The 12,021-nt window shown below is 43.0% G+C and overlaps 1 protein-coding gene across 1 annotated transcript in view; it reads right to left on the bottom strand.

Annotated features, from left to right (window-relative positions):
* The window catches only part of LOC126395343 (ras-specific guanine nucleotide-releasing factor RalGPS1-like), a 304,495-nt gene that overhangs the window by 1,547 nt on the left and 290,927 nt on the right, over positions 1–12,021 (bottom strand). The gene's annotated exons all lie outside the window — the stretch shown is intronic.

Here is a 12,021-nt window from a genome sequence, read left to right as displayed (position 1 = left end):
CAGTAACACAAAGTGCCTCACAGAGGTTAAAAACAGCAAAGATCCAAAACAGAAAACAAAAAGAAAAGAGAAAACCCAACCCTCCCACCCCACATAGAGATACGTAAATATACATATATGCACACACACACACAAGCTATCACTAAAGAGACATGGCCTAACACCGTATGTATGTATGTATGTATGTATATATATATATATATATATATATATATATATATATATCAGTTCATTCTTGAGTCTAAATGGACATTCTTGCTACATTTGAAGCAATGCCCTCTAGGTGTTCCTGCAATTTGATGTTCATGAGAATGGGACATCCGTACGGACGGGCGAACAACCCCGAAAACATAATGCCTCTTGGGCCGGTGGCATAATAATGGCACACACTGCACAGAGAGTGACAGGTGAGGGGCTAGTAGGGGACCCACAGTTCATTCAGTAGGTAAATTGGCTATGCTCTCAGTATACCGAGTGTCTGGTTTGTTCCTCAGTGTGCCAGTATATGTATTACTCTATATCTAAACCATGGTCTCCCAGTCTGGATTTTGTAATAAGATGTCTTTCTCACTATGTCATCACATACGGCACGTCATGCTAGGAAAATGATCAGTGCCTACAGTTTGGTGGCGAGACTTTGACAGACCACTACACAATCGTAATGTACAGTACAGGACAGTACAAACTGATGCTACTATACACCACATGTGGATGTATTACAGAGCAATATAAAGTCAACAATTTTCTGTACATAAATTTTATTCTGACTTCAGTGACTGAAGCTGAAAACAAAGCAACATACATATAGCAATGCAATGATAAGAAATAACTTAGCAAAATAATTAGAGACTGATCATCACAACCCAGAGGTCATCTCTTTCACAGTTACAATACCAGAAATTTTGTACACAAAAATACATGCAATGTTCCTTAGAACACAATCTGTTTTTTTTCCAGTGGTATATAATTTGAACAGAAACATGATTAAATCTGACATATACAAAAACAATTCAAAGCAATACTTGTTGAAATACTTAATTAAAAAATGTGATATAATCTAATCATGTAAAAATTGATGCTAGCACTACAGCTAGCTACATTACATTTGGATAAATGCTAAAATTATTAATTCTAAAGGTTTGGTCTTTTGCTTATTGAGTCAACACTTCAAAGAGAAATGTTGCTGCATCTGAACTAACAATGGCTGGCTTTTTGGTAAACTCACATGCTGACATGACATATTCAGTATTTATTTGGGAGACAAATAATAGAAAAAAAATGCATTTTTAAACCCACTTATCTACCATAATAGCTATGGTTCACTTGAATAACAACAGACAGGTTAACCTGTTTGGATGACTCACTCAAAGATCCATCAGCATTGGCTGTAAAAACATCACTAAACTTCACTAAAACAACTGTACAGAGATAAGCTAATGAAAACTGTGGCAGCACCCACTCAGCATTAAACTTATGAGTTCAGTTCAGAACAATGTAAAGCGTCACAGTTCTTCACTTTGATGCTTTGGAGAAAGTGCTTCTTTGCCCCATGATATACTTGCTGTTAATCAACCATTTGTGTGTGAATGATTGCTGTACACATGCGTTCCTTTACAGTGTTATCTAACACAGCGGTTTCCCAACTGGTCCAGATTTCTCCGTAATCATTAGTTCAAGTCCCACACTGTTTAATATATTCAGTGTCAGACTTGTGTTTGGCCATGTCATCATGCTAGTTTGCTGTCTCTGTTAGGTAGCTGTCTGTTATTCAGTCACTCAACAGCAGGAAACGGCACTTCAAAATAAAAGCTTGTGCCGTAAATTCACTGTACTTCAAAAATAAAGTGTGTTTTTTTACAAACTTAACATGTTTGATCGTCACTTGCGGTCCATTCAGAATGAACCCGCGACCCACTTTTGGACTGCAACCCACCACTTGGGAACCACTGATCGAACACACACACACTACAATAAGCAAGATGCAAATGGGTGCATGACCTTAATGCCAGATACTAGGATATGAAGTAAGGCTACGACAGAAGGCTTTGTAGGGATATGAATAGAGCTTGTTGTCATTGTCTGCCATGATCTTAATACCAACTCTATTGTTATTGCTGAGTGTCTCCATGTTACTTTTGTCTTGTGCAAAATCAGAAGTCGGGGGTGGATGTTGCTACATAACCCAAAACAGCCCATCCTGTCTGTTTATTTTAGCCATAATTAATTCATTTTTGAGACAATGTATATATCGGTGTATGTATCAAAATGTAGAATGTACTATGTATCATGTCATACAGTATGCAATGTCATATAGAATAATATCCAGCCCTGCTTCTTGGAAATGCATAATAAAAGCTGATGGAAAAAAAGAAGCCATTATATCACAAACTTTTGATATCTTCCCCAGAGTCAAATGATAAGATCAAAAAAATATTATTGTCCAGATCACCTGGGTTGGCTGTTTAGCCTAGCTAGAGCACAAAGACTGGAAGCTATGGGAAACTGCTATCCTTGCTACGGTGTCAGGACTGATCCCAACAAAACACTTTTTCTGAGAGCTTCTTTTAGGAAATAATCTTTTTTATTTTTCAATGATCTGAAGTTCTCAGATGTGAAATGTTTACACACAACCTGCACAAAGTCTTCCAAAATTTCTGATCAAAGGAAACATGATTACAAATCTGACTAGACATTTAATGCCAGCTTTTGGTACTTAACATTTACCTATACTGAATACTAATACTAGAATACTAGAAGTTCTGTCCTCTTAATGGTAACTGGTTGAATTGATAACCAGCTTGTAGCTAACCTGTAAATGAGACAGATCTGGAGTTGCTTGAAGGCACCATTGACAGAGCAATAGGCTCACAGCTTTCCATGCTTCGAGGCTTTGTACAGTAGCTTGACCAACACATCCTGGACATACAGTGCAGTTACAAAGAATGTTGGACAGTGACAGTTCAACTCCAGCATAATAGAACAATGAGCAACAACGAGGAGGTTAAAGTGCTCTTGGTTTTTAACGTAACATGTCACATCCACACTGAGTATAACCATACACGAACTGAAGTCTTAAGGCAAAACCCCCTATTTTGTTCAATCACTTAAATTTGATATAATGTATACAAAAGGCTTTAGATCAAACACACTTCACCTGATGATGTCTATAAGGGCATGATTTCCACGCAGAGGAGAGGTGTTGATAAAAATGTTAATACACTCATCTGACTTATCTTCAGTCATGATTGGCTGAAAGGATACGTTTAAGTTCACATCCCACATCTGGACTTCAACAGAGCAAATCTCGATCACCTCTCTGATCACTGTCTGGTTTATCTTCTCCTGACTTACAGACACAAACTAGAATCTGCTCAGCCTGTGGTAAAGACTGTGAGGAGAGTTACAGGCCTGCTTTCACTGCACACACACACACACACACACACACACACACACACACACACACGTGCGCTTTGATGTTGGAATTGGGTGGGGCCTACAATTGTGTCTACAATTTCTGTAAATCAGCGGGTTCTCAAGCTTGTATAACACCCACCCACCTTCCCAAATAAGTGATGAAAAAGAAACATAACATAACATAAAAATGATACTGTAAGTTACCCTTAAAATATTTTTTTAGAGTGACTCGCCAGCTGTGTTGAGGTGAGAAAGGAGCTAGGGTTTGAATGTCTCTCTTTAGCTCTCTCGTTTTTTTATTAATTACGTAACTATCTCTGTCACTTCTCACATGAACACTACAAATGTCTTCTGGGATATACTGTCTGAAAATCACTTTTCCTCCTTCCTCTGTCATGACCGGCTTTTCACGCTGCCTATAGACTTAAGATTATAGGCTTTGATGAAGCCTGTAGTTAGGGTCGGCTCAGGCTTGCCTTGGACCAGTTCCTGGTTAGGCTGATACAGGCCTTGTCTGCCAGGGGACCTGCTATGATACACTGTATCTCTCCTTCTTTCTCTCCTTCTCTCAGATTCTAAAAGGTTGGTTCTTCTACATTCTCTAACATTCATGTCCTATTACTGCATGTCACTAAGTCGGCTCCTTCTCCCGAGCCTTTGTGCTCCACTTTTTCGCAGGTTCCCCCGAATCGCCTAGATTGTGGGTTGTGGTTGCGCTGCTGCCGTGGTCCTGCCTGATGCCTACTACTACTTCTGTTAATATAAGTCATACTTCTACTATTATACATATATGATTATTATTGTCACATACATATACTACCCTATATTAATACATTCATTTAACATATATATAGAGCCTTTTACTGTTAGTAAACAGTATGACGTTTTTTGGTGGGTGGGGCTTAGCTGGAGGCAAAACAATTCTCCACAGACATTAGCTAGCGCTAGCTAGCAAGTTCTATTGGCTTGTTTTTGACAATAAAGGAAGATGATATGAGTTTCTCTGAAGGAGTGTGTTCGGAAATACTCATTTCGAGTGCCGGAGCGCACTCCGGCTGTCGGAATGTACCGTTCGGTCTCTCAGAGCACCACACTCTAGGAGTAGCAAGCAGAGCGCCATCTGGGGAGACAGAGCAGCAGAGCACCGAGCGGAGTGAATGAGTGATTAACCATTCATTAAAGCATGTAGAAATATAATGCTCCGTTTCTTTAAACAACAGGGCTCTCATTTTAGTGTAGAGCATCAGACTAAATTTACGAATGCACCATGTCAGGTCACTCACTCTCCGGGACCACGATTGTTACTTTAATAATCAAACACTGACCAACAGGACCAGGCTGGCCGGCCCGTATACTCTCACTCAGCGGATGGATGATTTGACAGGATTGCTGGTGGGATGGCCGGCTTTGTGGTCGATCACTATATGCCAATATTATAATGGAAGATGACACTTGAACAGTTTCCTCTGCTCTATTTTGTTTTGCAATCAAAGCTAACATTAGCTAATGCGCTAAAAATCTAATATTCCTCTTAATATCTCCCCAATTTCTGATTAGGTGGACATGATAACCCTTAATACACATAACATTATTCATCCCTATGACAGTAAATACTTTCTCCCTAACCTGATATGAAGTGTGCACTGAACATGCGAGCATTTTTGATGATCACCTCTATCCAGTCCTTTCGTCTTATCACATTTAACCATAATTGTCTTTTTTTTGTTGATGGGCAGTGGCAGCTGGTATGCGATAAAATTTAAGTTACACAACAAGACCACATTTTAAGACTCCTATGTAGCCTACAGCCATGTGGTGGTGAGTTATGTTTTGCCTGCAGCTAGTACCGTGATGTCATTGTATCGTCGACCCTAAAAGGGTCTACAGTACCAAAATACTATCATTATAATATTATTATTAAAGAATGCTAGAATGTTATTTTATTATTATTATTGCACATTTATTATGTTGATCTGTTCTGTACACACAACATCTATTGCAAGTCTGACCGTCCTGAAAGAGTTGCTCTTCCTGAGGTTTCTACCATTTTTTTCCAGTTAAAGGTTTTTTTGGGGAGTTTTTCCTTATCCACTGTGAGGGTCCAAGGACAGAGGGATGTCGTATGTTGTAGCCCTCTGAGGCAAATTGTGATTTGTGATATTGGGCTTTATAAATAAAATTGAACTGAGTGTGGCCATTGGGCACAGCTATGACCCCTTTTGCCTTTACACATGGTTGGACAAATTGTCGTGAAAACTGGTTCTTCTCTGGCCCGACAACTTTATTCACTTCCAGTGCCCTGGAGAACATTGTTGTAATTATAGATAGGACTGATGGGCAAACCTATATAGGAAAATACAGTCAAATACAAGTTGTAATAAAGCATAATTCTACTTTAAATTCAAGCTAACATTTTGCTTGTGAAGACGGTTTTTAACAGAGTCCCTTATTCCAGTGCTCAGCAGCTTCCTGCAGCAGGTGGTGAATCAAAGATAGTCATGGTACCATTTCCCTTTGATGGCCAGCTGTTAAAAAATAAACTCTTTTACAAATAAATACAGTATTTACACACATAATTGTTCAAAGATTGGTGCTTCATTGTAAATTGCTTTAGATTGACTCTCACAGCTGCCCCTGCATAACAATGTTTTCTGCATTATGGACTGTAATTATCAGCTTGTTCAGTACCATTTCCATGGTGTTTGACATATTTTGATTTGTTCTGTAGAAAATATGAATTGTTGCTATTTGTAAACCTTGTTATACACATCAAAAACCTTTTACAGGAGGACTACCAACTGAGATAGTGAGGGGTAAACAAGTGAACCAATCCAGGGCTGCCTCTTCAATCAACCTACAGTTCAGGCTCTTAAAGCCAACTTCATGGTTACATTATCTTTTCTGTACAAGTAGAAATTCTCATTTTAAAACAAATTCAGTCCAGCTGTATTCACATTCACATTCATTCAGTCCACAGGTTTGAAGGTGATGAAAACTCATCGGCTGTTCTTTTGGCTACAGTGCTGCTCATTAATGGTAATAATGAGACCTTCAGGCAGGGTCACGTTTTCATGCTCACAACTCCAGATCTTTTCTCACAGATCCAAGTTCACAAGTGGATATGTGTGTTGATGTCCTTGCCCTACTCTTCCTCCAGTACGATGCTGAAATGCAGAAAAAAATTGCAATAGCAGTTCCACATGGGTCAATCTCACCAAAGTCTTGAATTGGCTGGATTCTTCCAGAGTTAACATTATGTTAAGTCCTGGTGAAAGAGAAAGCAAGTGTGTTGGTATATGCAGTCCCACATCCAGTATTAAAGAGCTTCTTCTAAAGTACTGGATGCTTCTCGACTCTCCCATTTCAGTGGATACCTTCAAATTCCACTGCATTCCATTACTGAGTCTATACTTCCCAAACAAATGGATTTGGCACAATATGTCCCACTGGGTAAGGTCTGCTCTCATTCAAATGACATGAGGTTTGCTGGTAACTGTTGAAAGAACAGAACAGATATTTAGCACAAGGTTTAGGATCAGATAAAGCTGCTATATAGCTCTGTCAAAAAGTGAAAAATACACCAAGCCACTTGTAGGCCTTACTTAGAGGCTACTCTGTGTCTGTTTGAAGCAGTTTGAATAGATTGACTTGACTGATTTTGGCAACTTGGGGGCAGTGCAACAAGCTATAAATTCCGATCTGATTTGAATTTATACCTTTATCTGATATGGCCTCATTTTTTAATCTTCTGATATTTACCTTTTGCTTTATTTTTTCAATCTTTTAATTTCTCTATTTGATTTCTATTTGACTCTGTATAACAGAGTTTAGTTGTTTTTTTTGTTTGTTTTTTTCACTTTCGGTTAAATAAAGAGAGTCAGGCTATTCGCACAAATATTTTTCATGTTTTCCTATAAAAAGCAATGCACCCAAATTCGTACATATCCCACATATTTTAAAAGGCTGCAATCACGAGACCAATGCATTGACGGTGGTAAACAAAGAAGCAGTCCCAAGCACGTGTAAGGAGGCACGTCAGGGTGTTTGTGGTCACAAAAAACTGGACTGTCGCCCAGGACTTTCTCCTGGAATCACATGATCGGATGCGTGTGAACTTTGACTTATTTCAAGGTATGTCCTCACCATGTTTCTTTTCCTAAACCTAACCTCAGTAATTTCTCTTGCCTAAATCTAACCTCTGTAACTTTATGTTAATTACGTAAATGTATATTAAGGACATAACATCATTCGTCAGATATACAAACGGTTCTGTGAGAATAAGTTGAGAGAGTAATTTTTTTACTCTTTACTCTTTTTAACTGAAAGGGAAGAGTCTTTTTTGATTTTTCACTGCCTGCTGAGAGTCTTGGTCCTTCTCACTGCCTTAAGGTAAATGCCTGTGCCCGGTCAAGTGGTCCATTCTTGGTCTGAGACCAAAATAGTGGGGGCAACCAGCTGCTGGTACCCCATGTCCACCCCTCTGCAACCTGCACCCCCAGCTAAAGTTTTTTGTCTCAGAGACAGAAAGTGATAGGTACATCAGGGAAGTCTCAATCTTTTGGCTAACTGCCTGTCAAAGGTTTAGATAAGTGAGGGACGTTTAGTTCCAGTGCTGCTTACACTTAGTTGTAAGCAGGTGCTGCTTACACTTAGTTGTAAGAGGCTATCAGGGAATGGATGAATGCTGAGGCAATACAGTAAAGGAGAATGCCTGACCTGTGTGGACTTGCCCTTGAATTTTTTTATATTTGCAAGAGATTACGAAAGAAAAAAACTAACATTTTTTTATGGAACAGATAGTTGATTGTTCTTTTGTCATTTTATACCAGGGAAAACACCCAGACAAACTCATAGCTTAAGATGTATATTAAGATACAAAATTTTAAGCCATCACATGGCCTTTGCTTCAGCCAAACCCCGCAAGAAAGGATGACTAGACTGCAACTGTCAACTAAAAAGTGTATGGAGAAATAGACCTTTACCTTGAGACTACGATCCGATGTAAAATAGCGGTAAAAATGGACAACATATATATGCCTATAAAATGTAACGGATGGTTACGGAAGGTAACTGTGGTTCTATGAATAAACGTCAACACGCCATCGTATGGGTCACTCTCTCCTGGGGTGAGCTATTTCAGGAGACAATGTAGCAAATTAATCACATTAACACCTCTGCCCTGCGGGCACAATCAGAGCCTATATATACAGCTGTGCGATTGCCTGTTCAATCTCTTTTCTCCGACTGAGGCTGAACCAGCCTTCTGAATGACACTGCCAGCTGGCATGTTGACCTTTATTCATAGAACCACAGTTACTTTCCGTAACCATCCGTTCTATTTCATATCAGGTCAACACGCCACCGTATGGGTCAACAGTATACCAAATAAGGTCAGGCAGGAGGTGTAGTGAGGCAAAAAACACTCAGAACAACAGTTCGGTTTAGAACATAGTTCATTGAGGAAAGCCTCAGGTTGTGATAAAACAGTCAAAGGCCGATGAAGGCCACCTGTTGTGAAATAAAACATTTTCAACTGAGAAGGAAAAGGTCCCTATAAACAGAACCTCCTTAATCAATGAAACACAACCACCGGGTGAATACCAACCCTGACGCCATGGTCCAGCATTGCAGGGACCACACAATTCACTAGTCTGAAGCCATGGTCCAGTACGGCAGGGACCACACACTTCACTGGCCTGAAGCCACGGTCCAGCATGGCAGGGACCGCACAGTTCACGGGCCTGCTCCCAGAATGGCAGAGGCCATTGATGAAGCAAAATTTAGTCTGTAAAACCTTGCGAAGGTCCCAGAAGAGGCCCAACCGGCCGCCACACAAATGTCCTCCAAAGGAAGCCCCCTTGAGGAGCACACAAGAGGCAGCCATCCCTCTGGTGGAGTGGGCCACCACTCCCCTAGGTGGAGGGACTTCAGCACCATCATAGGCCAGAGCTACGGCCTCAATGACCCAACGCTGCTTGGACAAAGCTTGGCGCAGCTTAGCTTCCCCATAGCACACAAAGAGCTAATAACGGGGTGTGTGCAGTCGATGTACACCCTCAGGGACCGGACCGGACAGACCAAGTGCAACTGGACTGCCTCCGCAGATTCATGTGGAGGAGGATGGAAGGGCTCCAGAACCAAGGGCCTCAACACAAAAGAGCGAGGGATCACCTTCGGTAAAAAAGCTGGATTAGGCAGGAGAGAGATGGCAGATCCCTCTCCTCCTAATCTCAGACAAGACGGATGCACAGACAGGGCATGCAGTTCAGAGACCCGCTTTGCTGAGGCCATGGTAAGTCCATGGCTGTTTTGAGGGAAAGAAGATCCAGCCCCACATTGGCCAAAGGCTCAAAAGGAGGCTCTGACAGAGCTGCCACATAGCCCCTCAAGGTGGATTCTGTCAGCCCTTTCTCGAACAGTGTCTGTAAAAATAAAAGGACCCCCCGTGTCCCACAGGAGACCGGGTTCCAGCCCTTTCCTGCACACCACTGGCAAAACCGTTTCCATCTACCAGCGTAAAGCACCCTGGTAGAGGGAGCTCTGGCTGCCTGCAGGGTAGCCATAACAGCAGACCTGTAAATCCCTGGGTTCTGGTGCTGGAGCTGCCCTTGAGCCTGCAACAGCATGTCCGGCCTGACTGGGAGACACCATGGGGTTCCTGCCAGCAGCCTCTGCAAGATCGCCATCCATGGCTGATGTGGCCAATCTGGGGCCATCATCCCCACCTTGGCCAGAATGGCTGGTATGAGGGGAAAGGGAGGAAATGCATACAGCAGGCCCTGGGTTCCCTGCAGCAACATGTCCGCTACACAGAGCATCTCAGCCGTCTCACCACTCGGGGTTGCTGAAGCCACATCCTGCAGCAGGCCCTCCAAATAAAGCAGCAACAAGGAATTGGTGCACGCCAGCCTGGCTGCCAAAGCTGAGGCATGATAAGCTTGGCGGAGCCGGTTATCAGTTGCCCTGCAGTGTCTGTTAGGGTGATTTGCATCCCTGCCGGCCCTTGCCACAGCTCCTGCTAGCATAGCAAAGGTAGGCCCAACTTAGGGGGCCGTGGCCACCCCATATGTTTCAGCCCCTGCAATGTTGGCCAGCTGGGTCCTCGGAAGGGCTGCGGAACTAGGAGCCCTCCACGAGGACTGCAGCTCAGTCATAAAATCAGGGAGGACAGGGAGCCCATCTGACCTGCATTGGCATGAGCCCCTGTCAAACACTGAAGCAGCTGGAAGCGGAGCTTGGCAGACCAGCTGGAAGCATGCTGCTGCTCTCACAACCACAGCTCTATCAGAAGGGTCCATCGGCTCAGGCTCCGAAGCCTGCGAAGCACCATCCCCCAAATCAGAGAGCGACTGGACATCCTCCTCGGACTGGGGGTCATGCAGGTAGTCCAGATTGTCAGAGGCTGCAACAGAAAGCACATCTGGATCCTTATCCCAGACCTAAGGGGCTGGCCTGCTCATGTCATGCAGCCCCAAAGGGCGCTGAGCATGAACAAGCTCCTGCTGGGTATCTTGCATTGCCTGCACCTGCAGCTGCAGCTGCCCAACCTCCGCCTCCGGGCGCTTCCTCTTCCGCGCGCGCCGTCTATCCACCAGCGGCGGGCTGCGCACCACCTCTGTCTCCAGCTCATCCTCCGCTCGCTGATCTCCTTGGCCAGGGTGAATTGATGGAGGGGGGAAAATGTCGCCATCGCCATCCTGTGACATGGTCTGGCACGCCAAGACAGTCACTCGGATCTAGCAGGAAAATACAGGTGTGGATAAAGCCTCAGGCAGCGTATGACCTCGCGGCCGCAGCGGCTCCTCTCAGCTTGAAAAAGTAAGTCTTTTTACTACTCACCTGGTCGAAGACCGCAACAAGCAATTTCAGCCACGTGAGGTAACGTTTTCCCTCACGGGAAAAGAGGCTCCCGCAGTGCCACACAATAAATATAACTCCAAAAACGATTCGATGATCCGCGCACTCTTCCTCACTGCAGCAACAAGCTGTTCCTGAAGGAAGAATAAGTCAATAAGTAATTTATTCCATTGAAATATCATTGATGTATTATAGAAAAGTGATTTATCTTTTTATAAATGACAAAAGGCACATCTGCCTAATTTTTGCTGTGGTATTGGGATACTACTCAGAACCGTGATACTTTCACTGGTATCGTACCGTGGGTCCCAATTTTGGTACCGTGACAACACTAGATGTCACAACCATTCCATTCGGAGTAGCGCAGTGAGGCGGATCGGCCCACTTTTGAGAGTGGGGGAACACTGCTCTCTCAGAGGCCCAAAGTGCTCCCCCACTTTTGGGAGTGGGGGAACACTTACTGGCAGCTCTATTCTGAGGAACGTGAAGTTAGCAACACCAGCGGCCATAATCAAATGTATCCCTGTGGCCAGAGCGGGCGACATTGAATCAAATTTAAAACTGCTGGCTAAAGCTAAACGTAGATTCAGTAAGATTGTTATTCACATCGGCGGCAATGACACCCGGTTACGCCAATCGGAGGTCACTAAAATTAATACTGCCTCGGTGTGTGAATATGCAAAAACGATGTCGGACTCCGTAGTTTTCTCTGGACCCCTCCCAAATCTGACCACTGATGACATGTTTAGC

The sequence above is a fragment of the Epinephelus moara genome, chromosome 9, assembly GCF_006386435.1.
Source record: "Epinephelus moara isolate mb chromosome 9, YSFRI_EMoa_1.0, whole genome shotgun sequence".
Taxonomy (NCBI): Eukaryota; Metazoa; Chordata; class Actinopteri; order Perciformes; family Serranidae; genus Epinephelus; species Epinephelus moara.
This window is presented reverse-complemented; position numbering and strand designations above follow the sequence as displayed.